This window comes from Odocoileus virginianus, chromosome 6, assembly GCF_023699985.2.
Source record: "Odocoileus virginianus isolate 20LAN1187 ecotype Illinois chromosome 6, Ovbor_1.2, whole genome shotgun sequence".
Classification (NCBI taxonomy): domain Eukaryota; kingdom Metazoa; phylum Chordata; class Mammalia; order Artiodactyla; family Cervidae; genus Odocoileus; species Odocoileus virginianus.
The window spans coordinates 51,525,614-51,542,197 of record NC_069679.1 but is presented as its reverse complement, the minus strand read 5'-3'; positions in this window follow the sequence as shown (position 1 = coordinate 51,542,197).

The window sequence follows — 16,584 nt, the reverse complement described above, 5'->3', positions numbered from 1 at the left end:
GGGCTTCAGTAGTTGCAGCAAATGGGCTCAGTTGCTCCCAAGCTTATGGAATCCTCCTGGACCAAGGATGTCCCTCATATTGGCAGGCAGATGCCTAACCACTGCAACACCAAGGGAAGTCCATGTTGGTGCATTCTTTGTGCATGTGAGTGTGTGTGTGTGTGGGTTTGTATATAACTGTGCACACATGTGAGTGTCTACATGTGCTTATATGAGAAAGGAACTCTCCAGGGCCTGGAAAAGTAGTGACTGAGATAGCCTATTCAGGAGCACATGAACACTGACATTTTCTTTATGCATGGGAGATACTGGTTCATGGGCTAAATCAAATTCACAGAGAAAGATTCTGAATTTCCAATACACATCAAATAATTAAATGAGGTATTGTTGAAAGCTCACTGCCTATTATAGTGGAAGGAAAAGCTCAAAATAATGGCATTATGGATGATTTGATGGCTCTGTTAGTATCCTCCACCTGGTACCAGTAAGGGTGAATTTCCCAATTTTTGTGAATTTGGGTCTTTGTTCTAAATTAGGAGTTGTCATATTTCTGGAACTAAAGAGAAAACTACAGCCAACCAGAATCTAAACTTTCAATCCAGCCAAGAGTTTACTTAATTCACTCACTTAAAATGTTAATTCTTTATAATACCTATTCATAATCTCTTTAAGCCCATATTTTCTCCATTATGTACAACTCCCACCTATCATCTGTTGATTTACAGTGAAAGCTATTTTTTAAAATAGTAGAATTAATTTTTGAACATGTATTCCCTAATTCTATAGACTCATAAAATCCATATTCACCTCTGTTTCATTGCTTATCCATCCAGAAACAGTGGTCAGAAATAAGATAGAGTGTTTCACATATAACTCATTCACCACCTTTCTTATTTCTTTTGTTCACTAGACAAGGGAGCATCAGGGAGCAACAGGACTTGGGGAGGAGGGCAGATAACTGAAAAAATTTATGTATGATCCATCTCTTGAAAAGGTAGTCTAATGTCCTACAGGAAGACGATCCTACACCTCTATCTGTAAATCATTAACAATTCTTCCAGTTACCAGAGGGAAACTTTTATTTATGTTATACATTGTTTAACTTGGAAAGGTAAAATAAGAACTTTGGAATAACACCTATGATAACCATCTCATAATAATTGGTGTAATCAAGTAAAATAATCTGTTTTGGAGTTTAAGATTACTTAAAAAAATTGAGCTACAACTGTGGAATGTTTGATGTAAGGAGTAGAAACCAGGTTATACATACCAAGAACAAATAAACAATTAGAGATGTTTAGCTTGAAAGAAAGATTTTATGATGATATCAAAGCTGTCTTCAAATATTTGAAGACTTGACAGTAGATGAACTTGGAGACAAATTACATATTGCAATAATGAGTAGATAAAGGAATGATATATAGGAGTTTTAGAATAGTAAATTTGAACTACTATAAGGAATTAATGGTAACAATCAGATAATGATTGCTTTCAGGGGTTAGGAATACAAATAGAAAGGTCATAATAGAGTTTTGTTGTTAAAAGATGCTGTAGAAGAAATTTGGGCACTGAAATTTGGGCATTTGGGGAGTTAAATTAATTCAATTTATTGACCCTTTCAATTCTGATGTTCTGTAATTGTATGAAATTATAGAACTAACTCTAGCAACTTGGAATTAAAATATCTACCAAAACTGGGCCTTAGTTCTTGTGCTAAAAATGATGATTATTATACCATCTATCTCACAAGATTATTATGTGAGTTAAGTCAGATAGAGCATATTCAATTTAGCAGCACTTAAAGATGACCTAATGTGTGCCAGACAGTCTTACAGGCATAGACTCAAAGACGAGCAAGATGCAACTACAGCCTAAAATTCTGCTAGGGTTTATGGCACATAAAAGATAGCTATAATTCAACAGGGTTAATGCTATAATAGAGGTGAATCAAAAAGCATTATATGAAAATATAAAGTTGGGAAAGGAGGGTGGGTTTGAGAAATGAATTGGGGGAAAATGCAGAAAAAAAGGTGCCATAAATCCCTTAAGATAAACAGAATTTAGGCAATATGCAAATAGCATACCAAAAATATTCAGCATGAGAAAATGCATAGTGGTGAAAATAGTCTGCTCAAGGTCTTCCTCTCTCCCAAAATAATAAAATGTAAACCCTATCTGGTGAATAGCAAATAATAAAGGCTGATTTGATTATGTATTTGAAAACATTTAGTATGGTGCACAGCAGAGAGCAGGTACATAATATGTGCTCTTTTAAAACCAGAGTGTTTGATTTCTGGTTCTAGTCATAACAAAATAATGGATTTCAGGCTATTCTTCTGCAGTAAACGACTACAATGCTAGAAAAAATACATGATGCAATAGTTTTCAAGCATTGTACAGCAAACAATACAGAGTTGTGATTCTTAAAGTGAACTCCATATTCAAGGTTGAGTTTCTATATATAGTTACTTTTAAAACTGCAATAAAGGAAGGAGAAGACCAAATAGATAAAAGTAATTTTTCTAGATAGGGAAAGAGATTATAGGATGAAGCTGAGGTGATTGGAATTTATGAATATGAGCAAGGTCCCAGAGAGAAACGAGCTGCAGCAAAGAGGAAATCCAAAACCATACATATGAATCATCTTGAGTTTTCAACTGAATACTAAATTTCTATGGACACTGAGTAAGATTTCACAAGGCCAGCGAGAAAACATTTACTGAGCACCAATTAACTGAGAGGCTGTACAATGTTGGGAAATATTAGAGTTTTCAACTAGTCAAAGTGAAAAGACCTCACTAAACATCCTCAGGTGTTTAAGAATTCAGAAGAGTAATGCATAATTAGGGACAATCTAGCCCTATCAAAAGAAATGATCTAAGTTTTAGAAAGCTTAAAATCAAGTATAACTGAATCAACTTTACCTGAGAGTAAACTAACTACCTGCTCAGAAAAAAAGTCAACACAATTTCATAGAAAACAAAAATCAAGACATTCAATAACATAGCCTGAAAAATATCAAGCATCAAAATTTAAAAGTTATTAAACACAGAAAAAAACAATAAAGAGGAAACTGAAATAATCAGAACAAATAAGCTACAGAAGCAGACCTGTAGATAAACAGAACATTGTCAATAGAAGATAAGCTCATATTAAATGTTAAAATATGGCAAAGATTTAAAGTTTAAAAAAAAAGAAAGAAAAAGAAGACATAAGGAATATCAGGAGAGAAATGAGAATTTTATATTGTAAATATATCCAGCTGGGAAGACACATAATATAAAAGTGAATGATGATAAAGAATACTACTAACTTCTTATCAGAACAAATTTATGCCAGATAACAACTGAAAAAATATTTTAAGCACTGAAAAGAAGTATCATTTCAGACTTACATACCTAGCAAAAACAACCTTCAAAAGCAAAGGCAAAATTAAAAATTTCTGGATTAAAATAAAAGGTAAGAAAATTTGTTACCAATGGAACAGCACTAGAAGAAATATTTTTAAAAAGATCTTTGTATGAGAAGAGTAGTGATACAAAATGTAAACTCAAATATACTAAAGACATAAAGAGTGTCAGAAATGAGAGATATGTGGATAATATTTAAAAAGATAATTTTCATAATTTATTTAAAAACATGACTGTTCAGTTAAAAACAATAGTAATTTACTGCGTGGTATATAACATATGTAGAAATAAAATGTATGATAGATGTATCAGAGAACAGGAATAAATGGATACAATCACACTGGCACAAAGACTGGCACGTGTGTGGACATGTACCTTGCCTCCTTAAGTATGTCAGTCCATCCTAAAGAAGATCAGTCCTGGGTATTCATTGACGGGATTGATTTTGAAGCTGAAACTCCAATACTTTGGCCACCTCATGCGAAGACCTAACTCATTTGAAAAGACCCTGATATTGGGAAAGACTGAGGGCAGGAGAAAGGGATGACAGAGGATGAGATGGTTGGATGGCATCACCGACTCAATGGACATGGGTTTGGGTGGACTCCGGGAGTTGGTGATGGACAGGAAGGCCTGGTGTGCTGCAGTTCATGGGGTCGCAAAGAGTCAGACATGACTGAGTGAACTGAACTGAACCCGCAAGTTTATATCGCTATGCATGGTGACAGTCCCAGTGCAGGAGATGTGAGAGATGCAGGTTCAGTCCCTGGGTCAGGAAGATCCCTTGGAGAAGGAAGTGGCAACTCACTCCAGTATTCTTGCCTGGAAAATCCCACAGACAGAGGAGCCTGGCAGGCAACAGTCTATGAGGCTGCAGAGTCGGACATGACTGAGCCACAAGTTTAGGCCACAAAGTTCTTTAATGAAGAAACATTTCCTTGATCAAACATTAAATGATAGTTTATTCATGAACATGTTTGCTATTTACCATTTTTTAAAAGGGTAATTATAGAAAGACACCTCAATTTATTGGTTTTAATTATATATTTTTATTCAATACTGATGTAACTTAAATAAAATTCACAGAAAAGATCCTTTGCATGTTAGTACTGACTTACCTGTCTACATATGAATATTCATATTCTATTGCAGGTAAACCTGAATAAGAGAAAGAAAACTACAAAATTTCTGATAATTTTTTTTTTACTTTAAAGCAAAGATTTTAACACATTTGTCCTTTAGATTTTTAATTCTTCATTCAAATATCATTCATTACATTTGTTAGTAATTCATTATCAGATAGTGCTGTTTTACTTGTAAATAAATTTAAATAATTATGGCCAGTTAATTTTCTTACTATGAGGCTGGGTTTCTACACAGGGTATCTGAGACTCAGTGTCAATTTTTCATATTTTTGATATTAATTCGAGTTATTTAATACATCAGTATTGTCATTAAAATTTTAAACAAAAGCTATGTAATTTCAAAATAATTTAAGAAGTGAGGTTTATATTTTGTTACACAAATATTAGAACATGGTTTGCTGAAGTTTATTTAAGATGAAGTTCCTGATGGTTTGTTATTCTATGTAAATATCTTTTTTTACCCTCATAGAGTGAGAACAAGCTTAGGGAGTAAAATAAATAAGTTTTCTCTTTTTCCTTTGTTTCTCTTTCCACAACTAAAAACACATTGAGATTTTAGAAAAAGCAATATGAATTCCTAAACTTGTGCATCACCACAAAAATTTATCTGAATATTGGGGTTTAGATCAGGAGTTCAGTTCAGTCGCTCAGTCGTGTCCGACTCTCTGCGACCCCATGAATCGCAGCACGCCAGGCCTCCCTGTCCATCACCAACTCCCAGAGTTTACTCAAACTCATGTCCATTGAGTCGGTGATACCATCCAACCATCTCATCCTCTGTCGTCCCCTTATCCACCTGCCCCCAATCCCTCCCAGCATCAGGGGTTAGAATAGGTTTAATAGTCCTATTGATTATTTCTCGCCTTCTGTTATAAGTAACAAACCAACTCCTTCCTTTTGCCATGTTTGAAGTATTAAACTGTTTTTATATATAACTGAGCCAACTCCAAATGAAGAAATTCTATCATTGAGGTCTATATAACACTTTATGATCACAGTAATAAGACACTGGCAGAAGCATTAGAATTTTTTTTCAGTTCTATATGATAGAATATCTGACAGAATATACTGCGTGTACCACATTGTACCAAGTTGAGGAGTAGGAAGCAAAAGAGGAGAATAGAGAAATGATATTTATTGCTTACATTATGGACTAGGCTTGTGATAGATTTTTCTGTACATGTTATTTATTCACACAAGAACCTTATAAGCTGAAAATCACTCTCACGTTACATACAAGAAAACTGAGACTCAGACAAGTAAAGTAACTCATCCAAGGTCATATTAAGTAGAATTTCTATCCATATTTGTCTAATACCAATGCCCATTATCTGACTCTCAGGAAGGGAAACAAACTGGAGAGGATAAAGAATAAATATAGCAGTGAAGTAAGGAATCTCTAAATTCTGTAATTCAGTCAGGATTATATAGGCATCTTTCTGGACCTACTACACATGAAAATATAGCCCTCTCCCAGTATCTCTTACCATGCCTTTGTAATATACCATTTCTTTGTAATAAGCTACAGAGAAACATAGGTCAAGGTCTCATCTGTTGGTTAAATGCTCCTAAGTGAATGTAAATGTAAAATCTCTAGGTCTTGTGCAGGCCCTGATCTAGGGTGGGCCAGTGAGGCCCTTGCCACATGTGTGGTGCCAAAAAAAGCTAAGCACTCAAAGTAAACAATATTTTAATGTAGTATTTTATTAAATCAAAGTTTATTTTAAAAAAAAATCTATGATAAGCAACATAGCAATATTTTTTAAAAGACACAATCAATATTACCGATTTTTCCTTTTCCTTCAGGCTCCCACATGACTTGGCAAGGTACTGTTACCAAGCCTGTCAGATTACTAAGAGTATCTGCTAGAGATAACAGGTAAAAAGGCTGAGTTGAAGATTAGGCACATTATAAACTCAGATAATTATCATGTTTAATAACTAACTATGCCCTTTTACGTTTTAACAGATTTGAAATTAGAATGTCTCTCAGAGTATCCTATATTGCAATCACTGATGGTAAGGCAGCAGTCTTTCAATAGTTGTCACTGTTTCAGTTCAGTCGCTCAGTCGTGTCTGACTCTTTGCAACCCCATGGACTGCAGCACGCCAGGCTTCCCTGTCCATCACCAACTCCCCGGAGTCTACTCAAACTGAGTCACTGAGTCAGTGCTGCCTTCCAACTATCTAGACAGAACATTATACAGATTCTATAGAAAGGAAACAGTTTACAAAAGATATTCTAGTGGTCCCAATTAGTACAATAAAAAAGAATTTACATTTAAAGAATGTAAACAAATGAATAAAATAAAAAGAATTTACACAATCAAAATAATTTACATTTATAAAGACTACAAAGAAAATATAAATATTTTAAAAGGATCTGGCTATGTGCAAAGATCCAAAACTAACTAAAATCAGAATTAAAAGTAAGTTTAAAATGGTAGCTGAAATTATGACAAATGCACAAAAAGTAAAAATTGCTTACCTATACATAGGCAATTGGAAAATAAAATTTTTTAATGTCATTTAAAGAACAGCAAGATTATATAATTATACACAACATCAACAAAAGATGTATAAGAACTTTATACTGAAAACTATGAAAGAGTACCAAAAAAATTAATCAGATCCACAAACAAAATAGACCATACTGAAGGATTAGAGGGTTGAATAACATTAAAGTGCCTATTCCTCCAATATTCAACACTTTTATCATAGATACAGATATGGATTTAGCTTTAAGTGTACATCTAAGGTACAACAAAGTTGGGGGAAAAGGAGAAAGAACAATATGTTATGTATTATAAGTTATGTGTGTTTTGCTTGCAAATTAGAAATAATGCACCAAAAATGGGAAAAGAAAGGAGAAGAAATAATTCCATCCTTTTATTGTGTACCTACATGCTTCTCTTGACTCATCCTGGTATTGGTCCTGATATATCTAATAAACACAAAAATTGTTCACTATTCATTAGGGAAATTCAATTTAAACTATAAAGAGATACCACTGTACACATAGTAGACTAACTTGTATTAAAATACTAACAACAATAACTATTAATTAAGATATAGAACAATAATTCTCAAACAATGTTGGGAAGAAAATAAATGTGAGCTACTCACTTACACATTTACACTATAAGACAAGTGTATATATATTTAGATATTCACAGCAGCATTATTTGCCTTAAATAAGAAAAGGTAGAAAAAATTTTAAAACTCTATATTAAATATTATATAATGAAAATCAACAAATTAGAATTTCACTGATTAAAAAAAAAAGGACTCTATACTAGTTTACTGTGGTTCTTCTAAAAAATTACAATAAGTTTAGTAGCTTAAAATACAGAAATTTATTCTTTCATAGCTCAGGCTAGATGAGGCTGGAAGTCTAATGTCAGTTTCCTTAGCCCAGTTTCACATAGCTACACTCCCTATGGAGACTCTAGAAGATAATCTGCTCATTGCCTCTTCCAGCCTATCAAGTTACATTCCTTGATGCATGGCCCTATATTACTTTTCAAAACGAGCAGCATCACACTTTCAAATCTCTTTGCTTTCACTGTCACATTGCCCCCTGCCTTCTTTTATTAAAAAAACTTGTGATGACATTTAAAGAGCATCAAGACAACCCAGGACAATCTCATCTCAAAATCCGTAACTAATTAATAAACTTTACAGGGATTAAGATGTGGGCATATCTTTGGGATCCATTCTCAGCCTGCCACATAGTAGATACATAAATTCCACAACCAAGGAAAGAATACTCTGAACAGTGGATACCTTTGAAAACAAAGTAAGAAGTAATGGTATATTTTTCAGAAAATGTTTCTAATAGTTACGGAGGTATTTGTTTTGTGATAGTTCCTTTAATAGGGTAGATTTTGTGCACTTTTAAGTTTTTGCTATATATATGTGTGTGTGTGTGTGTGTGTGCATGCACGCACATGGTAAGTTGCTTCAGTTGTGTCCAACTCTTTGTGACCCTATAGACTGTGGCCTACCAGGCTTCTCTGTCCATGGGATTCTCCAGGCAAGATCTAGGGGATCTTCCCAACCCAGGAATCAAACCTGAGTCTCTTACATCTAACTGCATTGGTAAGCATGTTCATTACCACTAACACCACCAAATATAATTAAAATTTAACAAACCATCATGACTCAATCATCTCATTTCTCTTCTCTTAATGAAAATGTGAATTTTACAGGAAATAATGCACTAAAGGAAATAAATATACTACTTTTACCTAAAATAGATTCTCAGAAATATCTCTTATCTTTCGTTACCTGTATATGTCTGTCTTTCATACACACACACACACACACACACACACCAATCAATCCATTCAAATTTTTAGGATATATGAAATTTGAACCAGAGACAATTTTATAGCTTTTATAATGATAGTTGTGTGTGTGTGTGTGTGTGTGTGTATGTATGTGTGTGCGTATGCATGCACACAAGTGTACTCGGCCAAGTCCAGTGCTTTGTGACCCTATGGACTGTAGCCTGCCAGGCTTTTCTGTCCTTGGGATTTTCCCATCAATGGAGCAGGTTGCCATTTCCTCCTCCAGGAAGTCTTCCTGACCCAGGGATTGAATCCGTGTCTCCTCTATTGGCAGGCGGATTCTTTACTACTGAGCCATTAGAGAAGCCTTATAATGACAGTACATGCTTATTATTTTTAAAATTTAAACAATACCAAAAGCTACTAACAGGAAACAGAAAAATCACCAAAAATGAACTTTGACACTTAGCACGATTATATCTGGCAATTTCAGGATAACGTGTTTCTTTCTTTTTTGTACTTTTTGGATATTGTTCAAATTTTTAAAATGATAAGCATGTAGTATTCAAAGGGAAAGTTATTACTATAAAAATCACTTAAGCGAAACGGGCTTCTCTGGTGGTTTAGAGGGTAAAAACGTCTGCCTCCAAAGCAGGAGACCGGGATTTGGATCTCTGTGTCAGGAAGGTACCCTGGAGAAAGGAAAGCCAAGCCAATTCAATATTCTTGCCTGGGAAATCCCATGGACAGAGGAGCCTGGCAGACTATAGCCCATGGGGTCACAAAGAGTCAAACATGACTGAGTGACTAACACTTTCACTTTTTTCATAGATTATAACAGTGAGAATAACAAAAAGAGGGATTGCTTTTTACATAGCAACTTATTTAGTACCTAAAGTATATTATGAATTATTTTATGTGATTTTAATTGTTTTCTAAACATGACAATAATTTGATAAGAGAGACATGTAAAATAGAACGTCTCATCTACACTATATAGGTGAGGAAGCAGAAGTGCTTTGTAAGTAAAAGTGGCACAACCAAAAAACAGTTATGACTGAATCAGATGAGGTTGCTGGCATTTCATAGGTATAGTTGTTCAGTGAACCCATCATGAATTATGTACATTTCTGTGATGTACATTATGTGATGTACATTATGTACATTCTGTGATCTCCCTAAATCTTGCACTCCTTCTTCATCCTCCATTACCTAACCCCTCCCACAAAATACACATGTTACACACAAATAACAATTGTTCCTTGGTGGCTCAGGGGTAAAGAATTTTCTGCAAGTACTCTTGCCAGGAAAATCCTATGAACAGACGAGCCTGGGGGGCTATAGTCTTTGGGGTCACAAAGAGACATGACTGAAGCAAATGAGTGTGTGTATATATATATATATACACACATGCAGAAGCACTGGACCCAAAACCAGAGCTTGGATAGTAGACAAGTAATCTCTTGCCTGCTTCCTATACAAAAAGATAAAGTCCATGAAGCCCATAGCTGCCATATCCAGAGGTTACAACAGCGCCACTATAAAAGCTCTCACTACTATTATCATAGTTTCCATTAAGTGAGGTCAACTTAAACCGAGGAAAGGCAGAAAGATTATCAAACAAAAACAAATAAGATTCTGACCACATTCTCTCTTTCAAGAATTTGCATCTGAGAATACCATAAAGGAAAGCAATTCAGAGGTAACTGCTTGTTTAATATGCAAATCAATAACATGCTAGTCTAAAGCTTGACTTCATGAGATTAGTGCTATATAAATGTAGGCAAATGGCAACCCACTCCAGTACTCTTGCCTGGAGAATCGCATGGATGGAGGAGCCTGGTGGGCTACAGTCCACGGCGTTGCAAACACTTTCACTTTCAAATGTAGGCAAAAGAAAACCACCAGGAACCAAAACTGTCTCTTATCAGAGAAAGTGCATAAGTCTGTATTTTCACAAAACTCCAACTAGTACTTATTAAGCCAATATGAATGCAAAGCAGCTACAGCCACAATGTTCAACCTGCATGAGAAAACATAAAAACAATGAACTCAAATTTAATATTCCTAATTATCCCAATGTAAGTAACAGTCAATGAAAGAGCATACAGCCCTTTCCAATAACAAAAACACCCTACAGGCAAGAATTCTCCAACCTACGTTTCAACATTATGTGAACTGAGAACTTCCAGATGTTCAAGCTGGTTTTAGAAAAGGCAGAAGAATCAGAGATCAAATTGCCAACATCTGCTGGATCATAGAAAAAGCAAGAGAATTCCAGAAAAACATCTACTTCTGCTTCACTGACTACACTAAAACCTTTGAATGTGTATCACAACAAACTGTGGAAAATTCTGAAAGAAATGGGAATACCAGACCACCCTACCTGCCTCCTGAGAAACCTGCATGCAGGTCAAGAAGCAACCATTAGCAAAGAACAAGGAACAATGGACTGATTCAAAATTGGGAAAGGAGTACTTTAAGGCTATATACTGTCATCTTGCTTGCTTAACTTATATGCAGAGTACATCATGAAAAATGCCAGACTGGATGAAGCACAAGCTGGAATCAAGATTGCCTGGAGAAATACCAATAACCTCAAATATGCAGATGACCCTTATGGGAGAAAGCAAATAGGAATAAAGAGCTTCTTGATGAAGGTGAAAGAGGAGAGTGAAAAAGCTGGCTTAAAACTCAAGATTCAGAAAATGAAGATCATGGCATCCCAGTCCCATCACTTCATGGCAAATAGATGAGGAAACAATGGAATCAGTGACAGACTTTATATTTTGGGGCTCCAAAATCACTGCAGATGGTGACTGCAGCCATGAAATTAAAAGACACTTGCTCCTTGGAAGAAAAGCTATGACCAACCTAGACAGCATATTGAAAAGCAGACACATTACTTTGCCAACAAAGGTCTGTCTAGTCAAAGCTATGGCTTTTTCCAGGAGTCATGTATGGATGAGAGAGTTGGACCATAAAGAAAGCTGAATACCAAAGAACTGATGCTTTTGAACTGTGATGGTGGAGAAGACTCTTGGGAGTCCCTTGGACAGCAAGGAGATCCAACCAGTCCATCCTAAAGGAAATCAGTCCTGAATATTCACTGGAAGGACTGATGCTAAAGTTGAAGCTCCAATACTTTGGCCACCTCATACAAAGAACTGACTCACTGGAAAAGACCCTGATGTTGGGAAAGGTTGAAGGCAGGAGGAGAAGGGGACCACAGAGGATGAGATGGTTGGATGACATCACCAACTTGATGGACATGAGTTTGAGCAAGCTCCAGGAGCTGGTGATGGACAGGGAAGCCTGGCGTGCTGCAGTCCATGAGGTTGCAAAGAGTCAGACACAACTGAGCAACTGAACTGAAATGAACTGAAAGGCAAGAATTTACAAAATGTATTTATAAAAATCACTAAAATGAATGCACCAAATGATTTCCTTTCACATTTGCAATGTTTTCTCAAGTTCAGATGATCTTCTCATAAAATCAAGTTCCCCCAAAACTAAGTTTGTCTGCTAAGTTTATAATTAAACTCTCTATCCAAAAATATTCCCTTTCTTGTCCCAAATCTGTTCCCCTCAAGATTGAGAACTATCAAGGGAAAGGAGGGATTGAAACCATATACAAAACCCTGTGTTCCTTTCCTTTGAAGTAGACTTTTGCTTTATTTTCCCAAGCTTCTTCTGAGTCTCAAACAGCTGGTTCAAGAGTTTAAAATTTAGACTATAAATCAATCACACAGCACAGTCACTGAAATCCCAGTTCCCTGAAAGATATAAAGGACTGACACACTTCCTCAGTTGTTTTTACATGAAGCAGACCCATCCCCACCCACCCAGGTGAAAACTGCTAACCGAAAGCATGTAGGGCCATGATAGGTTGAAACCAGAAGACTGATAACACTTGAAACTTCACCTTGATGCCAGTACATCACACAAAGTTGGTTGACTTGAGCATGAGTTGATGATATGCCCTGAAGCCCCCTCCCTCACACTGAGTTTTTTAAAACCCTACCCTGAAAGCCACTAGGATGCTGGGTCTTTTGCACATAAGCTGCCCATTCTCCTTGCTCTGTGCCCTGCAGTAAACACCATGCTTTCCTTTACCACAACCCGGTGTCAGTAGATTGACTTACTGCCAGCAGGCAAGCAGATCCAAGTCCAGGTGTGGTAACACTCACTGCTGTATTTTTTTTTTATTTCTATATATATATTCATGTAATTATTATTTAGAAATATTGAGCTCTAAAAATATTTTCCTCAATTAAATTTCTTAGAATCAGGAATGTGAAAAGAATTCTAAGATATAAACATTCTTATAGACTAATAACTAAATATTACTCCTAATTGAATTAAAATGTACCTTTTATCTGTGTTCCAAGTAAAATAAAATGGAAGAAAATGAATATTTTAAGAAATGCCAGTTTTCAGCATTTATTTCTCTTTGCACCTAGTAATTCACTTTTGCATAAATAACCGCTCAACACTCTTCAAGAACAACTGTCACTCTGTGCTGTGCTTAGTCACTCAGTCATGTCCAACTCTTTGCAACGCCATGGACTGTAGCCCACCAGGCTCCTCTGTCCATGTGGATTCTCCAGGCAAGAATACTGGAGTGGTTGCCATGCCCTCCTCCAGGGGATCTTCCCAACCCAGGGATCGAATCCAGTGCCCACATTGCAGGCAGATTCTTTACCAGTTGAGCCACCAGGGAAGCCCAAGAATACTGGAGTAGGTAGTCTTTACCTTCTCCAGGGGATCTTCCCAACTGAGAAATCAAACCGGGGTCTCCTGCAGTGCAGGTGGATTCTTTACCAGCTGAGTTAGCAGGAAAGCCTTCATTTCATTCTGACAAACAGTCAAATGAAACAGATACAGGCTTTCAAGGTGGCACTAGTGGTAAAGAACCTGACTGCCAATGCAGAAGACTTAAGAGATGCATGTTCGATCCCTTGGTTGGGAAGATACCCTGGAAGAGGGCATGGCAATCCATTCCAGTATTCTTACCTGGTGAATCCAATGGACAGAGGAGCCTGGCAGACTACACAGTCCATTAGGTTGCACAGAGTCAGACATGACGAAGCAACTTATCACGCACAGATATGCCATCCTTGCCTCCAGTAAACAGCAAAGAGTAAGAGACAAAACTGACAGACAGTGGAAGAAAGATGATTTGTTCTCAAAGACAAACATGTAAGGTCAAGGTATGAATTTTAGATAGACAGGGGAACAGTTTCTCTTGTGAAAAGAGAAAAAAAAAACACTTGGTGATATATAATACACTTGCAATGTCAGAAAAAATAAAGTATTACATTTCAACTTCAAAGTATCAGGTATGGTACAATACTTAACTCAAGGGATGTTAGTTTTAGGGAGAACAAAGTGACCAAGAGCCAGACTTGGCTGCACTGCTTCCAGATGCTTCCTCTGAGTCTTAATCAAACTAAGGACCTGTTACACTTGGGAAATCACCACTAGAACTTTAATCGACTTTGTTGTTGCCTTTCATCTACTTTGCTGTCTCAGAACTGGATTGATTTATTGATTTTGATTTTGAATTGTAAGAATTTCAAGAAAGATCTTTTAGTGCCAGACCAAGGTATCCAAGTTAAAAGGTGCTGGAAATATTTTGTGAAGATGCTGCCTTTCTACTGAGTTACTGAAAAGCATTTAATTGGCCCCTAAAATAATAAGTTTGATTTAGAGGCCTGATGCCACGTTACAAAGTGCCGGATGGCTTAGATCTGTCCCTTTCAAACTTAATGAACAGTCTTTGTTCAGTTTCCAAACACACCTTATGGTTCATACTTGATAGAGCACAATATTTTCATTCAGAAAGGAAAGATCAATACATTTACTCATAACTCCTAATTGAACAGCCAATTTAGAGTCAAAATTTAGTCTCTATGTCTCTATTAATGTATATATTTAGGGGAGTTTTAGGTTCACTGGGTTCTGAATCAGTTGTATAGAATGTGCTGCCAGAACGTGTGATTGATTTGGTTTCACTGCTGATATTCACAAAATCTTGATTTCCTCTGACGTCCCACTCAGCAAGCTAGTAGAGAAAAGTAATAGTGAAATGACGTAGTACTTTTCTTCGAGGAACACAAAGTTTTTTTCCAAATATATCTTCATTAATCCTTACAACATTCCTATGACGTTAACCAGTAGAGAGATTATTTCTGTTTTATAATAGGGACCAAAACCTTATATATATAGCAGTTCAGTTCTGTAGCTCACTTGTGTCCGACTCTTGGTGACTCCATGGCCTGAAGCAGGCCAGGCTTCCCTGTCCATTACCAACACCTGGAGGCTATTCAAACTCATGTCCATCGAGTTGGTAATATCATCCAACCAACTCATACTCTATTGGCCCCTGCTCTTCCAACCTTCAATTTTCGCAGCATCAGGGTCTTTTCCAATGAGTCTGCTCTTCACATCAGGCAGCCAAAGTATTGGACTTTCAGCTTCAGCATCAGTCCTTCCAATGAACACCCAGGATTGATCTCCTTTGGGATGGACTGTTGGATCTCCTGGGAGTCCAAGGGACTCTCAAGAGTCTTCTCCAGCACCACAGATCAAAAGCATCAATTCTCCGGCTCTCAGCTTTCTTTATAGTCCAACTCTCACATCCATACATGACTACTGGAAAAACCACAGCCTTGACTAGATGGACATTGTTGGCAAAGTAATGTCTCTGCTTTTTAATATGCTGTCTAGGTTGGTCATAACTTTCCTTCCAAGGAGCAAGCATCTTTTAATTTCATGGTTGCAGTCACCGTCTGCAGTGATTTTGGAGCCCAGAAAAATAAAGTCAGCTACTGCTTCCATTGTTTCCCCATCTATTTGCTGTGAAGTGACAGGACCAGATGCCATGATCTTAGTTTTCTGAATGATGAGTTTTAAGCCAACTTGTTCACTCTTCTCTTTTACTTTCATCAAGAGACTCTTTATTTCCTCTTCGCTTTCTGCCATAAGGGTGGTGTCATCTGTGTAGCTGAGGTTATTGATATTTCTCCTGGAAATCTTGATTCCAGCTTGTGCTTCATCCAGCCCAGCATTTCTCATGATGTACTCTGCATAAAGTTAAATAAGCAGGGTGACAATATACAGCTTTGATATACTCCTTTCCTGATTTGGAACAGGTCTGCTGTTCCATGTCTGGTTCTAACTGTTGCTTCTTGACCTGCATACAGATTTCTCAGGAGGCAGGTCAGGTGGTCTGGTATTCCCATCTCTTTCAGAATTTTCCACAGTCTGTTTTGATCCACACAATCAAAGACTTTGGAATAGTCAATAAAGCAGATGTAGATGTTTTTCTGGAATTCTCTTGCTTTTTCAATAATCGAACAGATGTTGGAAATTTTATCTCTGGTGCCTCTGCATTTTCTAAATCCAGCTTGAACATGTAGAATTTCATGGTTCATGTACTGCTGAAGCCTGGCTTAGAGAATTTTGAGCATTATTTTGCTAGCATGTGAGATGAGTGCAGTTGTGCAGTAGTTTGAACATTCTTTGGCATTGCCTTTATTTGGGATTAGAATGAACACTGACCTTTTCCAATCCTGTGGCCACTGCTGAGCTTTCCAAATTTGCTGGTATACTGAGTGCAGCACTTTCACAGCATCATCTTTTAGGATTTGAAATCGCTCAATGGGAATTCCATCACCTCCACTGGCTTTGTTCATATTGATGCTTCCTAAGGCCCACTTGACTTAGCATTCC